The sequence below is a fragment of the Amblyraja radiata genome, chromosome 6, assembly GCF_010909765.2.
Source record: "Amblyraja radiata isolate CabotCenter1 chromosome 6, sAmbRad1.1.pri, whole genome shotgun sequence".
NCBI lineage: Eukaryota > Metazoa > Chordata > Chondrichthyes > Rajiformes > Rajidae > Amblyraja > Amblyraja radiata.
The window spans coordinates 77329668-77351568 of record NC_045961.1 but is presented as its reverse complement, the minus strand read 5'-3'; the positions used below and the strand labels follow the sequence as shown (position 1 = coordinate 77351568).

Here is a 21901-nt window from a genome sequence, read left to right as displayed (position 1 = left end):
AGGAAGTAAACAGAAGGCGGGTAACTATAGACCGGTTAGTCTAACATCGGTGGTGGGTAAAATGTTAGAGACAATTATTAAAGAAACACTAACGGGGCACTTGGATAAACATGACTTCATCGGACAGAACCAGCATGGTTTTGTGAAGGGGAAGTCCTGTTTAACGAATCTGCTCGAATTCTTTGAGGAAGTAACAACCCGGGTGGATAAAGGGGAACCGGTGGATGTGGTATACTTGGACTTCCAAAAGGCTTTTGACAAGGTGCCACATAAGAGACTATTGCTAAAAATAAAAAATTATGGGATTGGGGGTAATATATTAGCATGGGTAGAGGATTGGCTAACAAATAGGAAGCAGAGAGTGGGGATAAATGGTTCATACTCGGGATGTCAACCGGTAACTAGCGGGGTTCCGCAAGGGTCGGTGCTGGGACCCCAGTTGTTCACAATTTATATAAATGATTTGGAGGAGGGAACCAAGTGTAATATATCAAAATTTGCGGACGATACAAAAATGGGAGGAAAAGTAGGGGATGAGGAGGATAGGAAGAGTCTGCAAAAGGATATAGATAAGCTAGGTGAGTGGGCAACAACTTGGCAGATGAAATTTAATACTAATAAATGTGAAGTCATTCACTTTGGGAAAAAAAATGATAGGGCAAGTTATTTTCTAAATGAGGAGGAGCTGCGTTGTAATGCAACGCAAAGGGATCTAGGGGTATTAGTACATGAATCACTAAAAGTTAGTATGCAGGTGCAGCAAGCAATCAGGAAGGCCAATGGAGTTTTGGCCTTTATTGCTAGGGGGATTGAGTATAAAAACACAGAGGTCTTGCTGCAGCTGTACACAGTATTAGTGAGACCACATTTGGAATACTGTGTACAGTTCTGGGGTCCATACTTAAGAAAGGATGTACTAGCCCTGGAGGCAGTGCAGCGAAGGTTTACAAGATTAATTCCTGCAATGAGGGGATTGACATATGAGGAAAGGTTAAGTAGGCTGGAACTCTACTCTTTGGAGTTTAGAAGAATGAGAGGCGATCTCATTGAAACATATAAGATCGTGAGGGGCCTTGATCGGGTGGATACACCGAGGATGTTCCCAATGATCGGGGAAACTAGAACTAGGGGACATAGTTGCAGAATAAGGGGGGGCTCTTTTAAAACTGAGATGAGGAAGAACTTCTTCACCCAGAGGGTGGTTAATTTATGGAATTCACTGCCCCAGGGAGCAGTGGAAGCAGAAACTTTAAATATATTTAAGACTAAAATAGATGGTTTTTTAGCTGCCAAGGGGATAAGGGGCTACGGGGAGAGGGCAGGGATATGGACCTAGGTATGGTTAGTATAGTAAGACCTGAGTGATCTCCTGGACAAGTGTCGATCGCCTGGATTGGGGTCGGAGAGGAATTTCCCGGATTTTTTTCCCGAATTGGACCTGGGTTTTTATCCGGTTTTTTGCCTCCCCCAGGAGATCACGAGGTTCTTGGGGTGGAGAGGGGTGATAGCGGTATAAAGGGGAGGGTAGTGTCTTGTGTTCTGTGTCTTGTGTCTACTGTTTGTGGGTAAGTGTGTCTGTTTAGTGTTCAGCCATGAGCGAATGGCGGTGCGGGCTCGACGGACCTGGTGGTCTACTCTCGCACCTACTTTCTATGTTTCTATGTTTCTATGTTTCCTGTGGATTGGAGGGTAGTTAATGTTATCCCACTTTTCAAGAAAGGGGGGAGAGAGAAAGCAGGGAATTATAGACCAGTTAGCCTGACATCAGTGGTGGGGAAGATGCTGGAGTTGATTATTAAAGATGTAAAAGCGTCGTGTTTGGACAGGATCAGTCCAAGGCAGCATGGATTTACGAAGGTGAAATCATGCTTGACAAATCTTCTGGAATTTTTTGAGGATGTAACTGGGAAAATGGACAAGAGAGAGCCAGTGGATGTAGTGTACCTGGACTTTGAGAAAGCCTTTGATAACGTCCCACACAGGAGATCAGTGGGCAGAATAAGAGCATGGTGTTGGTGGTAGGATAATGACATGGATAGAAAATTGGTTGGTAAACAGGAAACAAAGAGTAGGGATTAACGGGTCCCTTCCAGGATGGCAGGCAGTAACTAGTGGGGTGCCGCAAGGCTCGGTGCTGGCACCGCAGCCAATTACAATATACATTAATGATTTAGATGAAGGAATTAAAAGTAACATTAGCAAATTTGCAGATGCCACAAAGCTAGGTGGCAGTGTGAACTGTGAAGAGGATGTTATGAGGATGCAGGGTGATTAGACAGGTTGGGTGAGTGGGCAGATGCATTCCAGATGCAGTATAATGTGGATTAATGTAAGGTGATCCACTTTGGTGGCAAGAACAGGAAGGCAGATTATTTTCTGAATGGTGTCAGGTTAGGGAAAGGGGAAGTATAACGAGTCTTGGCTGTCCTTGTATATGAGTCACTGAAAGTAAGCATGCAGGTAGAGCAGGCAGTGAAGAAAGCTAATGGCATGTTGGCCTTCATAACGAGAGGAGTTGAGTATAGGTGCAAAGAGGTCCTTCTACAGTTGTACAGGGACCTGGTAAGACCACGCCTGGAGTATTGTGTGCCGTTTTGGTCTCCTAAATTCTTGCTATTGAGGGAGTGCAGTTTAGGTTCACCAGGTTAATTCCTAGGATGGCAGGACTGTCATATGATGAAAGAATGGATCGACTGGGCTTTTCTTCACTGGAATTTAGGATGTGAGGAGATCTCATAGAAACATATAAAGTTCTTAAGGGATTGGACATGTTGGGGGAGTCCAGAACCAGGGGTCACAGTTTAAGAATAAGAGGAAGGCCATTTAGGACTACGATGAGGAAAAATATTTTCACCCAGAGAGTTGTGAATCTGTGGAATTCTCTGCCACAGAAGGCAGCGGAGGCCAATTCACTGGATGTTTTCGAGAGAGAGTTAGATATAGCTCTTAGGGCTAACGGAATCAAGAGATATTGAATAATGGTGCTGGCTCTAAGGGCTAAATGGCCTACTCCTGTTCCTATTTTCTATGTTTCTATGTTTTTAGGGTGGCTGTTCATTTCAACATCTTACCTTACAGATGAATCTTCCAATATACCAGTTCTCCTTTGACACTCCACTGAGGTGTCAACTGAGATATTTGTGGTGATCTCTACTACACAAATACAGGGGGGCACCGTCCTGTATGGGTATGGCTGCCCAGCCTGCAGCTGTCCGTTTCTTCATATCTTTTTTTTATTTTTAGTGAGTTGAGTGGTTTTGTTTTTTTGGAGCTCTAGTCTTTTTTATGTGGGGGGTGGGGGGGGGGGGGGGACTGCTTTTCAGGGTCCCTACCTGGTCGGAGAGGCGGCTTTCCTATGAGCAGCACCTTCGACCCGTCCTCGCGGCCTACCAGCAGGTCTGGAGCGGCGTTTCCTGAGGGGACCGGCCAGAACCTCGGCTTCGGTGGCGGCGCAGCACTGGAGCACCATCGCGGAGCGGGCGATGCCTTGCCGGGTCGCCACGCTGGAACTCCGGTATGATGGGACCTCCGATAAAAACATCGCGGAGCTGCGGGTCTGTGGAGCAGCCAGCCGCGGGCGGCAGCGCTGAACTTTACATCGGGAGTGGGATGTCTTGCCGAGATCGCCAGTGGTGGAGCTCCATCCAGCGCGGCCTGTCGGCTTCGGAAGCCACGGTTTCCGGTAAGGAAGCGGCCATTCCAAGTTTCCCATGCCGCTGTGAGGATTCTCCCAACGCCGGGGCACCATCACCTGGTGAGAACGGCCTGGAACATCGGGCCTCCGTAAAGGCGACTGCGGAGACCTCAATAGGCCCGACTTTGGGTGAACATGGGAATGGCGACTGGACTTTGTGCCTTCCCTCATAATGGGAACCATTGTGGGGGGATGTTTTTTATGTTTACATTTCTTTATTATTGTTATGTTGTATTCTTTTTTATGTGCTGCATTGGCAATACTTATTTCACTATACCAATTGGTGTATGTGACTAATAAAGAACCTTTGAACCTTCGAATCAGGAAGCAGAAATCCAACTATTACAGGACAAGAGCCAGACAAGTTTTATTTTCTAGTGAGCATCACCAACCGTAGATCAGCTGGCAATAAAAATTAAATTAATATGCACTTTAATTATTACATTGTTTGGTGGTGGAATCGCAATGTTAACAACCTGGCTGTCAACATCAATTATAGACTACCAGTAAACCTACTAGCAATATACTGCACATTAATTCAGAATAATGTAGTCACAGCTCGTTAATAGAATCCATACAGTGGAGACCACTGAGAGAAGTAATTTATTCAGAAACTAAACAAATGTTATAATCTGTAATCTACAATTAGAGTATAAACGTTTTAATCCCAGCAAATACCCACTGCGTACTCTTTAATACAGGGGAAAATACCGATGCATAATGTAGATAATTATGTAGAGTTTAATTTCTCTAATTAACAAGGAGATCTTAAACATCTTTAGTTGGCAAGACATCCCTACATTGAGGGAATTATGTTGTAATGCAGAGTGAATCATCTTTTCAAATGTTGTCAAGTAGCTCTCTATTGCTGTTGTTCCTATTGATGTCTTCCATGAAATCGTTGTTCAAATTAGAGTTTACCTTTGTTTGATTCGCTAAGTTCAATATGGTGGTGATACAATTGTGACCTGGCCGTGCAGTCAACATGATTAAGCAGCCAATTAATTTCATACAATGTCTGTTTTAATTAAGCAGCAACATCAGCAAGATTAAGGAGCCACCTGCTAGCATCGGCTGCTGCCATTGCCTCAAAACCGCTATCAGTCCCTCCTAAACTTGAATGGACAACAATGATTGAGGTCAATGCTTTACAGTGCTCCAGTAGAGAGGCTGAAATTAAATATTTAACACGTTTTAACTCTATTGTAAACTACATTAAGGTAATGTACTGTGTTAAAAGTATTACGGAAAGGAACACTTTTATCACATAGATATGCAGTTTCCATAAGAATAAGTTAAAATGAACCCTTACACTAAGGATATTAAAAACGGAGCAATATTTAAAGACAGTTATTGTGGCAGAAGGTGTAAGTTTCCTGGTTTGAAGTCTGAATACGATGACTAAATACCGTGGAACAAATTATATCTTATGTCTTTTAATATAGGTTCCCTTACACCTACGGGGAACTGCTAGGTCTTTTTACTGATTTATTTTGCACACCACTTGATCATCAAGGTGAGAGATGATGGAAGCCCACCTTTCAGCCACCTTCTATCCATTAATAGAACTGAGTCAGTGAGGCAGATTATTACCAGACTTGAGAAATTAGTCCAAAATGTCGGTGAAATCTTAAGGGGAATTTTTATGAAATCTGTGATGAACCTGGAGGAGCTGATGCCCACAGTCATTGTCAATAAGATCCAGATAAACATACATTTTCCTTTACAAAGACTCAAGCTGCTGATAATCCAGGCATTTGGGATTCTTGTTGGATAACAGCACTGTGACAGGGCATTGGTTTCCATCAGTTCACCGGCTTCATAATAATTCAAATCCCCTTTAACGTCTAACAGACAAATGATTATAAAACAACATACCTAACACATGAAATAAAATCTTCAATCTCATTTTTTAAGTGGGCGGCAGAAATGTCTCCCTGAAGATATAATCAAATGAAAATAAATAAAAATAAATTGTTTCCTCCGCTCCGCACCCCCCCCCCCTCCCCTCCCTTCCGCCTTACCCCAGAGCATGGGTACCAAGGGTGGTGAGCCAATGGAGTTAATATACAAATCAGTCATGATTTAGCATTGAAAAATCAAGAGGCTTATATACCCAAGTGAGTATATACAAGTTAATATACTTGAGTATGAAACTTGTTTAACATTTATTTTGCAGGGAACATTTTAATCAAATATGTTTCCTTTTGATAAATATGGTGCTAATAAAGTCAGACAAAGGAGCTTTCCAATCAACTGCAAACCATACATTACATTAAGCCTTGAGCAGAGAGGATGAAAGTTTAACCAAGCATTCACAAACAGGGACAGATGATGATAAAGGAGCCTCTTTTATTTAACCACCATTTATCCTAAAATATTTCTGCCTTGAATTTGTAATCTATCTTCCAAACCCCTACCATACAATGCATTTACTTTTAATTTTCTTTTTTAAAGCTCGGGATTAGGGAGATTCTATACAGATAAAGAAAATAAGCTTTTTTCATGAGACTTATGGGTTACAAAAATGCAACCAAATGTTTCTGTTGACCCTGGGAATTGCACAGGTCAAATACAATATATATACCCTCCTCTGATGCTCCTGGTTGTAACACATCATGTTTACATTCACGTTACTCAATCCTCCTCTCCTCCCAGAGCAAGAACACAGCATTAGTGTGACACATTTAGAGCAGTTTGATTTGTTCGGCTTCACCAGGGGTCACTTTGACCTTGCTTGATTGAACACAAAAGGACAATATCATATCCTTCACCAATTTTACATCCCTCCCAATTTTCGCCACCACCTGCATCTCTCTTCAACTCTTAAAGGAATGATGATGAACAGAACGGGAGCTCTGAATTACTAGACGCAAGAATCAATTGAATGCAGCAGACAGAGTTTGGTATGATTGATTAAAAAGACAATTTCTCTCTTCATTGACCTATACAGAGCTGGATTTTTATACTGCAAACATCAAGGTCCCTATACATCAATGTCTTTCAGTGATCCAGGTCTTGTCAGATTGCTCAGAGTATTGTAAATAAATCAGTCAAAAATATCCACAGCAGCCCTGCAGGATACAGCCATCAATTTTATTTATAGGTATGATAAATAGTTTATTTTTATTTTGCCATTTCAAAAGAATTTTGTGAACAAGTAACTTTTTGTTAACAGTCCATGTTTGAAGTATAATGCATATGTGTTTGAGCACCAAGAATTGGGACCATTGGGTGCAGATGGCAAGTAATGTCATTTAGTTCACAAGTGAGTAAAGAACACAATTGCAGCTGCTATTGATTTCAAATGGAGTAAAACTTATACACAATGCTTCATTTTTTCCTTCGAAGGATCAGCTCAAGATAACAGAGGAAGACAAAATACAAAGAAAGTACTCAGTTCACTTTTTAAATGATATGAAATGTTGATCGGTGGCCATGAAGAAAAGTGGTAGGAAAGGAGGGAAAGAACCAAGACAGAGCAGTTGAACAAAATGACCAGATCATATTCTATGAACTCAGAGCAGTTTCATGTAAGGTTGTTCCACTGTTGTCTACCCACTGATGAGTAAAAACCACCTCCATCTACCTACTTGAACCTTACCCCCTCACAGTTACAGGTTGTGATGGTACAAGGAGCTAAGTTAACCAACCTGTTTGCGGGATTAGTGGTCATTACAGAAGAAGGAAGCTAACACCACAGTAAAACCAGACAGGGAACCCTCTTCCAGAATTTATGCCTAGTTGCCTGTCCAAATGTCATAGAATCAGAGATGGTTATGGTATAAAATGAGACCATCACCCATACCTGCCTCATCCCATGCACCAGCTTTTAGTCAAAACTTTGGAGGTTATGAACCTTTCAAATCCATATATCTGTCCAAATGTCTTATCTGTTCTAATTCTTTAGCCTCAACTTCATCCAACTTTTTCTTACACCAGAAGGTTATTTCAATATTCCTTTGAATGAAAATATACATACAAATGATTTCCTGTAAGTTAAGAAGAAGGCCTCAACAATGCTACGTCTTTTCTTAGAACATGAATGAGAGAAAGTTGTACAATATAATGAGTCATACAGAATGGAAACAGACCATTTGATCCAACAAGTCCATGTAAACAATCAACCACCCATTTACAATAATCCCACACTAACTCCAAAATTTTCAATTTTTCTCCACATTTCTATCAACTCCCTTTAGAATCTACAATCTAACAATCAGCTACATGCTAGAGACAATTTCCAGTGGTCAAACAACCTACAAACACATATGTCTTTGGGAAGTGGAAACCGACTTGATCACAAGGAGAACATGCAGAACTCAACACAAGCAGTCCCCGAGATCAGGAATGACCCTGGGTCACCGGAGCTGTGAGGCTACAGTTCAGGTATATTGTATGATTTTTTTTAGTACATCAATGTGCCATCAACAGACAAATACTGTGGAATTATTGTCTTTGTGAAGAAACCATTTGGCAATTCCTTTATTATTGAAGATACTAATAACAGTCGGCACCTATCATTACTGTTAAATTGACGTTTTCAATTTTTGCATAGATGACAAGTTGGAAAGTATTGCTATCAGAATTTATAAATATGGTTGAGATTGTAACAGTCCTAAGTTTCAGGGACACTGTCCTCTTTCTGTACTGCTCTTATACTCATTAGCTCTGCACTAATTTTCACCATGGTAAGAAATCATTCTATGATTGGAGCTTTCTTCCACGATGTGTAATTTCTCCTACTATGCATTAGCTTATGGAGGAACTGGACAAACTGGAACATTGGAAGCTGGATAGAAGTGTATAAAATTGTAAAAGGCTTAGACCATCAAAGTCATTTTTTCACAGGGTTGAAATGTCTTAAACTAGAGAGCATGGCTTCTATGGATGGCACAAGAATCACGGACCAAAGAGTTTGTACCAGTGCTGTATTGTTCTGTGTTCTATGTTCTGCAAAGAGAAAACTTCTATTCATGAGGCATGTTGAAAGAACATACACATCATATTAGGACTTACCCAATGCTCAGTCTATTCTGCATCACTTAATTATCGCAGGTAGGTCTTGTTTTCACGATAATTTGGGAACATTTCAAAGACGCCGGTTTATAAAAGTTTTCAGGTGCAAGTTACAGCTTATATGAATGCTTTGCAGGTGTATGACTGGAAATAGTTGGAGTTTGGATTATTTATCATGGAAATTATCGATAAAAGGGTCCAATTTAAATGATGAAGCAAGATACTTCAGATGCTGTAGATCAGAAACTTGAAGCAGAAAGTGCCAGAAATACTCAGCAGATCAAGCAGCATTTGTGGAGGGAGAAACAGAATAGTGCTTCAGGCCAATGAACAGGTTCTGATAAAGGGTACACAAAATTGCTGGGGAAACTCAGCGGGTGCAGCAGCATCTATGGAGCGAAGGAAATAGGCGACGTTTCGGGCCGAAACCCTTCTTCAGACTGATGGGGGGTGGGGAAAGAAAGAAGGAAAAAGGGAGGAGGAGGAGGAGCCCGAGGGCGGGCGGATGGGAGGGTGGGAGGAGACAGCTAGAGGGTGAAGGAAGGGGAGGAGACAGCACAGGCTAGCCAAATTGGGGGAATTCAATGTTGGTGCCATAAGGACGCAAGGACCCCAGACGGAATATGAGGTGCTGTTCCTCCAATTTCCGCTGTTGCTCACTCTGGCAGTGGAGGAGACCCAGGACAGAGAGGTCGGATTGGGAATGGGAGGGGGAGTTGATGTGCTGAGCCACCGGGAGGTCAGGTAGGTTATTGCGGACTGAGCGGAGGTGTTCGGCGAAACGGTCGCCCAACCTACGCTTGGTCTCACCGATGTAAATCAGCTGACATCTAGAGCAGCGGATGCAGTAGATGAGGTTGGAGGAGATACAGGTGAACCTTTGTCGCACCTGGAACGACTGCTTGGGACCTTGAATGGAGTCGAGGGGGGAGGTGAAGGGACAGGTGTTGCATTTCTTGCGGTTGCAACGGAAAGAGCCCGGGGAGGGGGTGGTGCGGGAGGGAAGGGAAGAATTGACGAGGGAGTTGCGGAGGGAGCGGTCTTTGCGGAAGACAGACATAGGGGGAGATGGGAAGATGTGGCGAGTGGTGGGGTCACGTTGGAGGTGGCGGAAATGGCGGAGGATTATGTGTTGTATTTGCCGGCTGGTGGGGTGAAAGGTGAGGACCAGAGGGACTCTGCCCTTGTTGCGTGTGCGGGGACGGGGAGAGAGAGCAGTGTTACGGGGTATGGATGAGACCCTGGTGTGAGCCTCATCTATGGTGGCGGAGGGGAATCCCCGTTCCCTGAAGAACGAGGACATTTCCGATGCCCTGGTATGAAATGTCTCATCCTGGGAACAGATGCGGCGGGTCATTGACATGACACTTTCATATCTCCTCAGATGAAGCTTAGCTGCTGAATGTTTCTGCCATTTGCTGTTTTGTTTCTCCATTCAAATATTCTCTATTTAACGTCCCCTAATAAACATTATGTCACAGGATCTTTTAATCGTTTCTAAATATAATAGCTTACAATATAATATAAATAAAGATCTAAACTTGAAATGTATTCCTCACTCCGTTGCCCTCGACCATTTCTAGGACCTTTACTTCACATTGGTCTGCATTCCTCACTCTAATCCTGCTTACATGATTTTGTGTTCACCATTCCTTGTAAAATCTCCCTGCAGATCCTGTTGCAACATAGTCTAGATCAGTGGTTGGCTTGTACACCAGTTTATAAGGACTGTTGGAGTTTGAGAGATCAGAGGTATGAGCAGTCTCAACCACTTCTCGTAGGGAGACACCTCAAAGCAGTTCTGTTCCACCTCTTACCAAATGGACCACACTATTCATCTTGTCACATCAGCACAAAATTGCAGTAGACAGTTTAAAAAAATAAATATGTATGAGTCCTTCACAATTATAAATTTCAACAACATTTTAGTTGATCAGACAGTTAGCATCATTAATCAGCTAATTTAGTGCTTAATAGTCACTGCTCGCTGTATGTCACATATCATTTGGGTAATGCAAATGAGGAAATGAGGTCATGCCTATTCTATGAAGCAAACTTACCTAGAAGCAGCATTTTACCACAATCTGAAGAAGGGCCCAGACCTGAAACGTTGCCTATCCATTCTTGCCACAGATATGTGTAGGAAGGAACTGCAGATGCTGGTTTAAACCGAAGGTAGACACAAAAAGCTGGAGTAACTCAGCAGGACAGGCAGCATCTCTGGAGAAAAGTGGGGAATTTCTGGGTGACGTTTCAGGTCGTGACGTCTGAAGAAGTGTCACCTGCCACAGATATGCCTGGCCTATTGTTACTCCAGTACTTTGTGTTTTACTCAAAATTCTAGCATCTGCAGTTCCTTGTATCTCCATTGCATTAAATTCCAACTTTGGTTGCTTTGTTACTCTCATTATCATCCTGAATAATTACCAATATTTGATGAAAACCAGCTGTTTACTCGTCAAGCTTTAGTTTGTAATGTTCCTGCCTTTCATTCTGACGGTTGTGGATTCAAACCTCTACCAGGGAAACAAGACACAAGATTCCAGTGCAATATTGAGGAAATGGTGCATGAACATAGATGTTGCCATTAAACTTGAGATCTCGTCTGAAAACAACCCCATGATACCCCCAAGGTCTGACTTTGTTTGATCCAACCCGCCCCTGCACTCACTTTTCATGCAATCACGTTTATATGTTGACATTTCTACAAATTGTGGGCCTCATTGAAACAGCCATGTTGACAGTCTACATATGGTGGCTGGGCCTCAGGCAGTGGATTCTGAGGTTCTACCCCAGAGGGCTTTGATAGGCTTTTGGCAGTCTGTAGCTGTTAAGTGCTTTTGAGTTACTTTTAAAAGTCTCTGAGGAGGATTTCAATAGTGTCAAAAAGTAGAAATGAAACATAACAACGTAATGCAGTTGTTCTTTGAGTGCACTTAACATTGCACTTGTTAAGCTTCCTGAACATCTCTTTAAGTGTTGGAGATTTTCTTCCTCCACATCAACTTGGTTGCACTATGTTTAACATTTTGTACATGGTGCCCTGAGATATTTTGGGTGATGTCTTCTTGTCAATGATTTAGATTAATATGCTACACAAATGTAGTCCCTCTGGCCTTTGAATTTTAAATTGTGCTGACTTTCTTTATCTGCTGTTCATTGTGCATACATGAGGGACTGATTAAACTTGGTAAAGTCCTTGGTCCCTGCTAATTCAGCACACAGATCTTGCAACATGGCTAACGTATATTGTTTATCATGCAAGCTTTGGAAGAGGGTTATGTTGTAGTTTCTGCAAAGCAAAATAGTTTTGTCTCCTTTGGATACCACAACAATGTCTATCACCCATTTATTCTATGCTCTTTTGACCAGCTTGTTAAATTGTTCATGTGTGTTCAACTGCCTCTGCTTGACTTTTTAGTGTGCATGGTACCAGTCTTAGTCATAGTCATTGGGACTTTCAGCATGGAACCAGGCCCTTCAGCCCAACTTGCCCATGCCAACCCAGCTGGTCCATCTACACTGAAGAAGGGTTTCGGCCCGAAACGTCGCCTATTTCCTTCGCTCCATAGATGCTGCTGCACCCGCTGAGTTCCTCCAGCAATTTTGTGTACGGTCCATCTACACTAATCCCAGCTGCATGCATTAGGCCCATTTCCCTCCAAACATATCCCCCTGAACATTTCCTATCCTAGACATAGAAAGTAGGTGCAGGAGGAGGCCATTTGGCCCTTCGAGTCCTTGTACTGTCCAAACGTCTTTTAAATGTTGCTATAGAGGTATCCTGAACCAACATCTCAAAACGGGGGAAGAGAAACTGATGAACGCAGCGGCAAACAAGCAGGCACGCAGAAAGGTGCGCAGCAACTTCAATGGACCAGAGACCACACACAAATGTGACCTTTGCGACAGGGACTGCCACTCCTGCATTGGTCTCTTCAGCCACAAGCGACGCTGCTTTAGCCGAGGTTTGGAGCAAGCGGCCAACAACTAGGATGCATCACCCATGGTCAGCCATGACCGAGGGGGACCTACGACTATGAGTAAGGTTATAAGGTCATAAGGAATAGGAGGAGAATTAGGCCATTTGACCAATTAAGTCTACTCCGCCATTCAATCATGGCTAATCTATCTTTCCCTCCTACCCCCATTCTCCTGCCTTCTCATCTCACCACTGCCATCGAGAAGACGGTACAGGAACCTGAGAACTGTAACGTCCAGGTTCAGGAACAGCTTCTTCCCTACAGCCATCAGGCTATTAAACACTACAACCTCATAAGCTATGAACTACAATAGACGATTATTATTATTATTATTATTATTATTATTATTATTATTATCATTATTATTATTATTATTATTATTATTATTATTATTATTATTGCACTGTTATTGTTTGTTCTTTTTTTCTGAGTTTTTGTAATATTATTTACAATTACATATTGTGTTGTGCTGCAGCAAGCAGGAATTTCATTGTTCTTTCATATGACAATAACCTCTTAACCTCTGACACCTGTACTAATCAAAAATCTGTCTATCTCTGCCTCAACTAACTCCTCTGGCAACTCATTCCATATACCAATCGCCTGTGTGAAAAAATGGCTCCTCAGATTCCTATTAGATCTTTCTTTGGTCAGCAAACAATTGTCTTAGCATTTGCTTTAATGTGCATGTACACCCAATTTATCTCAATGCGGTTAATTATTGCAAAATCCTCACACCAAAAAAATATTCTCCTAATCCATTTTTAATTCTTTGACTCAGTTGTTTCCTAATAGGGTTGACCTGTTTATGTAGCTGGCTGTGGTAGCTTGACTTTTTGACCATTGTGAGAAACTACGCATCAGACCACTCCAGAGGTTTCAGCATCTCAACAGAATATGTCTTCAGAAGCAGCGTGCTTTTTGTTAATGATGCTTTGCTGAATTTCTTGATGTGCATGCCTCTGCCGATAATTAAGCAGTCAGCAGCTGCATTGATGTTCTGATCAATATACTGACCATTAGCTTTCATTTTAATTTTAGAAGTGCTGCTTATCTATTATCATCTCCAGTGGCACACATGTTGTTTAACCTTTGCATCACGCACTGCTATCAGCTTCAGAATACAGTTCCCTGATGTTATTTTAACTTGCAATCCAGGTTCTAACCTGACTACGACTGTATTCCGTTCCTTTTTGCAATTAAAATATTTGCCTTCTTCAAACTGGCATACTTGTGCAGTGTGAAAAACAAGCTACTGGAGGAACTCAGTGGTCAAACAGCATCTGTGAAGGCAAAGGGACGATTTGGCTCAAGACTGTACATCAGGACTGCCCCGCCATTCTCATCTTTCTGCTAACTCACTCACCTGACTCCAGCTTAGTGTCAGTGGCGGCCACCTTGCCTGAAGCCACTGGCCCAAACCCTACATGCAGACTGACACTGCACAAGGGCCTAAGTAGCCAGTATCTCTGGTGGCCATCCAGTTAAGCGGAGGCATTCCATAGTAATCCTTGTGCATTACTCCAATATTAAAGCACAAGCCTAGTTGTCCTGCATTGCTTAATTCAGAAGCAATGATGATTTTGTGACAGATTCTTCAGCACAACTATGTTATTACTAACGGTCTTGAATTAACCTTGTGCCTGGTCCTATCTCTGCAAATACCTGCATTCTCCAAACATGATGGATAAAGAGATTCAGCAATCTCTCTAACACTACATGAATGAGAGTTTCACTCTTTTCTGGTAGTATATTGAGGAGCTGTTCATATGCAAGACTATCCCAGTTAATGAGATTCTGCCTTGCGATCTTCTACGTCCTAATTTTCAGGAGGAACACTCCTTCTCCTGTCTCAATTTTAACATATTTTGCCCCAAAGAAATCTCCACCTGTTCTACAGAAAAATAACATCTTGTCCATTTTTGTTTGCATAGTTCCAAAGCATGCATGACTCATTAGTTCTCCAGTGATTGTTTTCATTTCAAGTCTGTTAGTTGAAGTTACTGCTGAAATTCCACTACTTTGATCATTACAGTCATTCAATGTATTTGAAAATTGTGCTCATTTGGTTAACTCATATTCTCATTCATTCTGGCCCTGTTGTTTGTGTAATGTGTATGCCTTGAGTGAAGCAACATACAGAAAAAGGAGCAATATATGGAGTTACAGTATTTCAATGTTTTTCCCAAATTATTCATATGTGCAGAATAATGCATAAAATCTAATATCATTCAGTGACGATACATTTGCATATATATATATTTAATCTTATTCATTGGGTTGGCCTGACCTACCTCTAACTTCACTGCCCCCTTCAAAATCACCCAGTTTTCCCCTTCAGCCCACTTACAACTGTTTACTTCTCATTTTGTGGAATTCATTTTCGACATCCATTTACCATTTAGTTTATTCAAGTCTTGTGTGTAAACTCCCAGTGCTTTTATATTAGCATTAAGTATTCCCCATAGAGATAGGAAGCTGAAGAACTGCCAAGGAAGAAAAACAAGAGTTGCATTAGTAAAACACCTCTCGCATTCCTTTCGGAATACCCTAGATAACTTCATAGTCAATGGCATTTGTGTAGATATGCAGAAAGGTCAACAGCCAATCTACATTCAACAAACTCCTGCAACTAGCATTGTGTTGATGATTAAGGAAATACACAAAATGCTGGAGTAACTCAGCGGGTCAGGCAGCATCTCTCGGAGAAAATTGATGTGATGTTCCAGATTGGAACTCTTCAGAAGAAGAAAGGTTCCGACTCGAATCGTCACCTATACATTTTGTAAACCAGTATCCGCAGTGCCTTATTTCAATAATGTGTGTTATTGTCTAGATCACTTGATTCCTTTCTACTCGGGGCTGAAAGATAAATATAATCTAGGACACCAGCGGTAACATTTTCTGATAATGAGATTCCTGACAAAAATCTTGATTTTACGTTTTAGCTGAAAGACAGCAACTGACGATGCAGGAATCAGAAAAAGTGTCAAGATTTTACCTGCACAAGTCACTGGAGTGGGATTTGGACCCAAAGCCTTGTGCATCGAAGGTGAATGTGCTGCGCAAGAGCTTGCAGTTCCATTTGAAATGATGTTGTTACCATAAAATGAGGCACGGCTGCTGTCGTATTGATCATGAGATGATTTATGATTTTAAGATCTGAGAACAAGCAGCTGAACTGAGTGATTAATTTACAAACTCTGGTGAATCACTGATTACATTCCACTAAAGTATTGGAAATTGGTCATGAGGGGTACGTTAAAGATAAACAATAGACTGTTATAGTTAGCAGAAAACACACATACATAATAACATAGTGAATTCATGTGGTATCATGATTTAGTGGTAAACCAGTTTTCATTCTCCTGGATAGTCTTTTTGCACTGCTCCTCCTTCCAGCAGCTTAGTTTATTGTCTGTATTTAGATCACCTAGCACTTCACAGCCTCTCATCAACAATAGAATTTTAGTAGATTCACACAAATATGCCTTGCCTGGGGTCACTTCATTAGATGTTCTTATTTGGATTTAAAAAAAAAATCTACATCTTGTACAAATCTTAGCTCTAAAATGATCAATAGAATGGTTATTCTTCAAAACAGCCAATGTTCAATTATCTTCTGATATAATGTAGCATACATGTGACATTAATCTTGAAAAGCGTTCACAATTTGAAATGCATTTAATTGTGATGAACCTAAATTCTTCAACATGAATTGAATTTAAACGATTATGAAACATTCCTAGCAGACTTGGATATTTCATGGTGAATGTGTAAGCACATGGAAGGGTAGTTAATGCAAAACTGCAGATAGAGCAGCACAACAGTGCAGCTAAAGAATCGCTGCTTCATTGCTCTAGTGACCTGTGTTTAATCCTGACCTCCAGTGCTGACTAGTGGAGTTCTCACATTCTCCTGTAACTGCATGGTTTTCCTCCGGGTGCCCTGGTTTTCTCCCACATCCCGAAGACATATAGGTCAGTCAGTTAATTACTGCTGTAAGTTGTACTTAGTGTGTGAGTGATAGAAACTGAGTTTGAACATGGAGAGAATAAAGTGGAATAGGGGTGGATGAGTATAAATGGATGTTTGAAAGTCAGTACGGACTTGATGGGCTGAAAGGCCTGTTTCTGTGCAGTGAGACTACATAACTCTAAATGAGTAACAGCAGATCACTAATGATTGAAAGTCTTAGATGCCACCTGAGCTCATTATTCTTCTCAACCTGTATAAAGGCTGAATGATTTAGTTCACCTGCACTAACATATATATAAAAAAAAGATGATGTGATTTCTGAATAATAAAATTCTTTGCGTTATGTTCATGTTTATTACTTCAAGATCAAAGAAGAGTTATTTTGAAGTTGTGCCTTTTAAGTAGATTTTCACAAACAATTATCTTGTTCTCCTAATCTCTCCTGGTCTATTTAACTTTGGAAAAAGCTACCTGTGGTAGTTGTGATGAAGGCCATTTGTCAAAAACATTACCTGATCTTTTCAGATGCTGTTGGGATGGTTATGAATTTAAAGCATTTTCTGGTGCCCACTTCATCTTATCGATGTTCCTTTATGATGTGCAGTCTCTCATTGGCTTGCTACATATTTCTTTTGCGCAGGACAGTTAAACCTTTCATATCATTCTTCAATATTTTGTATATTTTTCAAAATCAAAAACTGATCCCCCTTTGTTAACAACATGTCCCTTGTCCAAAGATTAAAAGAATAAAACAGCATTGTGTCAAAAAAGTATAGTCTGTGTGATTTTGTTGTAGAAATGACTATGATGAGTCAGACTGTCAAGGGGCAAAAGTACACAGCATCACATGTGGGTAATCAGTAAATAGAACGGTCAGTCAATTACAGATCATTAATGGAAACGCAAGATTAATGCCATGCTTGCAGATGAGATTTGGAATATGAAGTGCTGACTATTTCAAGGATGAACGAAAATGGGTGTCAAAATATACATTGCAGAGAGGCAAAGGTGGGCCAATTACAAGACAGTGGGCATCAGAAAATATAAGCCAAAACAGAGATATAAAAGATTGGTATAAGACCTCAACCTTGTGAAGAGATTAGAAACTAACTCCTTTTGGATTTAAATAATATGTATCATTCACAAGATGCAGTAATTCCTGTTTACAGACAATTTTCCAGCAACTTTCATGAACCATGTCAATGGGCAGTGCTTTCTGTGCTTCTAACATCCGGCAAAGAATTAGTAATTGCAATGAGCAACCCAATGGTTTTGTAACTTAACGTGATCATTGATGCTTTATAAGTAAAATAGGGTTAACATACTCATATAAACCGCCCCAACACTGGGGTGGTGCAAGTGTTAGCACCGTTCCCTTCAGCTTCAGTTCAAACCTGATTTTAGATGCTGTATGTATGAAGTTTGCATGATTTTTAGCATTTGGGATTTTGCCCGCTTCCTTGCGCCTTACATAGACACTCCTAATCATTACTCCCTAATGTATGTAAGTGCTAAAATAATCCAAGGGGCTTTAATGGGCATGAAAGACAGAATAAGATGATTGGTTTGGAATAGGTTCCTTTGAAAAATATATAATAAAAGGACTGCACAATGCAAGTGCTAGTTGTGCTGCTGTTTCACAGCTCTAGTGACCTAGGATCAATCTGGATCTCCAGTGCTGTCTCTGTGGAGTTTGCATGTTCTCCCTGTGATCATGTGTGATTCCTCAAAATGTCCCAGTTTCTCCCTTCATTCTAAAGGCACTGGTGTTGCTAGATTAATTTGCAACTATAAATTCTCCCGAGTATAGGTGGGAGGTAGTTGAGGGGAATGTGAAGAGATTAAACTTGGAATGGAATAGGATGAGTGCAAATGGATTTCTGATGGGTGCATTTGGGTATGTTGTGTAGCTCTATAGCTCACCAACATTCAAACTTGTATTTGGCATGGTTCAATTCTCACTCATACCTCTCTGCAGGATGGTGACTCAATGTTGGGCTACAGTTATGGTAATGCACCTTCCATACCTGGCTGCCATAATGACCAAGGATTTCCAAAGTGAATATTGCTTGACAGGACTCTGTTTTTCCTGTCATCAATGGTTATTATCAGTTAATCTACATAGTTGAACACTATTCTGTTCAATGTGAAATCATTGTGAGAAATCATTTAAGGTGATAGCAATTGCTGAATGATAGCTCCCTTGCCTCCAAGTCCAATTGTGGGATCAAGGTTCACTCAAAATACTTGAGCACGTGGTCTACATTTATGCCTTAGCGCTGCACTGTTAGAAAGGCAGTCTTCAAGTGAACTCAAACCAATAAAGATTCAATGACAATATTTAAATGAGAAGCAGTGAAGGTCAGTATTTAACCTTCAATCAGTGTAACTCTAAGAAAAAAAAATAACACAGATTATCTGGTTTTGATCTCACTGCGATTTATGAAAGCTTGCTATATGTGAATTGGCTGCCAGGATTCCAACATTACAGACATACTTAAATTGTGTTGAAATACTTCGACATCAAGAAGTGATAAAGAATTGTACAGTTATGCAAATCTTTCATTTCTAGTGTAAAATTCAACGTGGCAGATGAGCAGATTTATGCATGCCCAATTAACAAATACTTGCAAAATAAAAGGACAGCAGAAATGTTTCATTAAATCTCATGCAGTTATGTGGATATTGCTGCTGAGGCTGACATTTATAATTCACCCTTCGTTATCCTGAAATGGAGGATTGCTGACTTCTTGGATAGTGCTTCACTGAATGGAATTTTGTACTGACATGATGTATTTATATGAGATGCTACCTCGAGAAATCAGCGCCTGTCGTCAAGGTTCCCCAGTTCTGGGGCATGCCCTCTTCTTGACATTACTATTGGGCAGGAGATGCAATAGCCTGAAGTCCCACACCACCAGATACAGGAGCAAATACTTTCCTAAATCTATCAGTCTGCACAACCTGCACAACCCTAATCCTACCACAACCTAGGAATACTATGGACTATCTCCTGCATTACTTTTGGATTTGTATTCTAATTGTGTTTTGTTTTAACATCTTGTTTATTGCACAATCTACCCTTGACACTAATATATATCAGTATACTGTAATACAATCAGCATATTATCGCTGCTGCCTCTCCTGTCGTCAACATCCCGGGGTCACTTATAGAAACTTACAAAATTCTTAAGGGGTTGGACAGGCTAGATGCAGGAAGATTGCTCCCGATGTTGGGGAAGTCCAGGACAAGGGGTCACAGCTTAAGGATAAGGGGGAAATCCTTTAAAACCGAGATGAGAAGAACTTTTTTCACACAGAGAGTGGTGAATCTCTGGAACTCCCTGCCACAGAGGGTAGTCGAGGCCAGTTCATTGGTTATTTTTAAGAGGGAGTTAGATGTGGCCCTTGTGGCTAAGGGGATCAGAGGGTATGGAGAGAAGGCAGGTACGGGATACTGAGTTGGATGATCAGCCATGATCATATTGAATGGCGGTGCAGGCTCGAAGGGCCGAATGGCCTACTCCTGCACCTAATTTCTATGTTTCTATGTTTCTATGTCACTTGGTTAAGAATTCAACTGTTTAAAACACATAAATATGTTGCTACTCCAGCAGATCAAAGGTTGAGTGACCTACTCTGAGTTGCTCACACGTTGACACCTCAACATATCTCACCCCCTTTTGCAAAGCAGAAATTGGGAGCATGATGGAATACTGTCCACTTTCCTGGCTGAGTACACCTCTGACAACTCTGAAGTTGCTCAATATCATACAAGGCATCGATCAGTTTCCTTGCTTGATTAGCGTTACATCTACTGACCTAACTATCCATTCCGTCCATTGCCTGTGCAGGTAACCAATTCAGTTTGGCCAATATGTACATCAATGATCTGGACGATGGTGTGGTAAATTGGATTAGTAAGTATGCAGATGATACTAAGATAGGTGGGGTAGCGGGTAATGAAGTAGAGTTTCAAAGTCTACAGAGAGATTTATGCCAGTTGGAAGAGTGGGCTGAAAGATGGCAGATGGAGTTTAATGCTGATAAGTGTGAGGTGCTACATCTTGGCAGGACAAATCAAAATAGGACGTACATGGTAAATGGTAGGGAATTGAAGAATGTATGTGAACAGAGGGATCTGGGAATAACTGTGCACAGTTCCCTGAAAGTGGAATCTCATGTAGATAGGGTGGTAAAGAAAGCTTTTGGTGTGCTGGCCTTTATAAATCAGAGCATTGAGTATAGAAGTTGGGATGTAATGTTAAAATTGTACAAGGCATTGGTGAGGCCAATTCTGGAGTATGGTGTACAATTTTGGTCGCCTAATTATAGGAAGGATGTCAACAAAATAGAGAGAGTACAGAGGAGATTTACTAGAATGTTGCCTGGGTTTCAGCAACTAAGTTACAGAGAAAGGTTGAACAAGTTAGGGCTTTATTCTTTGGAGCGCAGAAGGTTAAGGGGGGACTTGATAGAGGTTTTTAAAATGATGAGAGGGATAGACAGAGTTGACGTGGAAAAGCTTTTCCCACTGAGAGTAGGGAAGATTCAAACAAGGGGACATGACTTGAGAATTAAGGGACTGAAGTTTAGGGGTAACATGAGGGGGAACTTCTTTACTCAGAGAGTGGTAGCTGTGTGGAATGAGCTTCCAGTGAAGGTGGTGGAGGCAGGTTCGTTTTTATCATTTAAAAATAAATTGGATAGTTATATGGATGGGAAAGGAATGGAGGGTTATGGTCTGAGCGCAGGTATATGGGACTAGGGGAGATTATGTGTTCGACACGGACTAGAAGGGTCGAGATGGCCTGTTTCCGTGCTGTAATTGTTATATGGTTTTATGGTTAATATGTTAGGTTTGTCAGTGATCCAGTATTGCCAAACCTGTTTTTTTTTTATGTTCTGAAGTTGAAATGATCAGCCTTTTACTATCATCATAAGCCTTCATTAATGCTTGGTATGATTCCATCCTGTGGAACGATGTTATCACTTTTGCCAACTTTAGATTTTTAGAACTCAGATTCTTTAGTCCTACACTTGGTCCAAGCTGTTTCATTGCACAATGATTTCCATCTGTGGCTCAATAGTTATCACTGAGCCAAAACGTTGTGGGTTGAATGCGTGCTTTAGAGACATGAGCTAGAATAATCTAAGCTGGCATGACTGAGAGAGAGTAATGCCGTCAAAAATGATTTCAACTTAAACTAAGACTCTGCCATCCCAA

General features: G+C 41.1%; 1 protein-coding gene across 5 annotated transcripts in view; it reads right to left on the bottom strand.

The window, feature by feature from the left end:
* dach1 (dachshund family transcription factor 1) overlaps positions 1–21901 on the bottom strand; it is a 552234-nt gene that overhangs the window by 203499 nt on the left and 326834 nt on the right. The window lies entirely within an intron of this gene.